This window comes from Alligator sinensis, unplaced genomic scaffold, assembly GCF_000455745.1.
Source record: "Alligator sinensis unplaced genomic scaffold, ASM45574v1 scaffold771_1, whole genome shotgun sequence".
Taxonomy (NCBI): Eukaryota; Metazoa; Chordata; order Crocodylia; family Alligatoridae; genus Alligator; species Alligator sinensis.
This window is the reverse complement of record NW_005842911.1, coordinates 567,128-568,688: the sequence shown is the minus strand read 5'-3', so window position 1 is coordinate 568,688 and position 1,561 is coordinate 567,128.

Genomic DNA, 1,561 nt, shown 5'->3' with positions numbered 1-1,561 from the left:
AGGAATAGGGACCCTAACTTTTCCTTCCTGAGAGATTCGGCAGCAAGTTTGTTCTTACCCGCACAAACCTGGGGTTTCATATTGCAAAGTTTTTTAGGGGCACTCAACTTATATGATATGAGTAAACTCACCTAACCCCAATGTGCAAAACACATGCTTAAAACAAATGGACACGAGTCTTTGGAGGAAGAGAGGTGTAGCCTCCCGGGCTAATATTAGTTTCCCTGTTAAATCAGTTTTTAAAAGATCTAACTAAGAATTTGACTCTTTGGTACTGTAACATGGATGAAGACAGGGGAATGATACTAGGGACAAGTTTGGCCAGAGCAGGTTACGGTTGAAAGACTCCTACAGTCTTTGTCATATTCATGCCACATCCCTTGTGTCTGCAAATTGCTCAGTAATCAAAACAGCATGCAAAACTTGCCCCACCTGGGGGAGTGACACACGCAGGACATGTTGCTCGTGTGATGAAAGGCCCACACACAAAACAGATGTCTCGGTGGCTCCAGGCAGTCCAAGGAAACATATAAAAGCACTTGCAGCTCAGAGCTCTTCTAATCACTCTCCGGCATTTCTCTTCCTGGCTGAACCAAGTAAGTCTTCTTTAAATCTCTATTTTTCAAATTTGTAAAATGTTGCTGTAGAAGCTTCAAAACTGAGCATTGCATTGATACTTTGGGAGTTCTTCTGTTGTTGAACACAGACTGTTTTCATAGGAGATTATTTTAGCCATTTTCACTCTCAGGTATTGATGGAATCAAGTTTTAGAAGTTAAAGGTTGGATTTGCAAATCTACCAAAGCATTTGGCATTGTTAATTCCTATTAAAGTGAACTGGACATAGATAATGCAAAATATGGACAGCTTCCAACTATGTACCAAAGCCTTCTCCTAAAAAAACCAACCTCATCAAATACAATTGAATATCATAAAGGAAAGCTATAGTTGGCTCATTTCTATACGGCCCATTTCTGCACTGACTCGAAGAGAGTCTCTTCATCTCCACCAGATGGGGAGGGCTTCAATTATTTCACATACAGAGATCAGCTGCCCCAAACTGACTTTTGCTTTAGGCGTCTTAAAGGTGAGTGCATGGGGTGCCCGTTCTCACCATTGCTGACCTTCAACACTGAAAGTCCTGGGACTTCCTCATTTCTGGTTCTGGCTCTTTTTCAAAGTCCCCAAATGACCCTGAACCAGTTGCTGCCTGTCTGTGTCTTAGTACCTGCACTCAATAGCAGCACAAGCGCTGGTGTGTTCTCAGCAGAGGGGCTGCATGGGGCAGCAGAATGGGAAGCAGGTTCATCAGTATCAGGTGGCATTGATCCCCTTTTTTAAGTCATCAAAATAAGAGTGGGGTGAAGTTGAAAAGAAATGTCTGCAATGGCGAAGTGTCTTTTCCTGTCCATCTAGACCTTCATGCAGGACCCTTGGAGGCTCTTACTGCACTCTCTCTTGAGCATTGCATTTATCCTGTCTGTTCCAGACACAGCTCCATTGCAGAAAGATGTCCTTCAACCGCCAGCTGCTCAGCTCCCGCTGCTACAACCCCTGTGAGG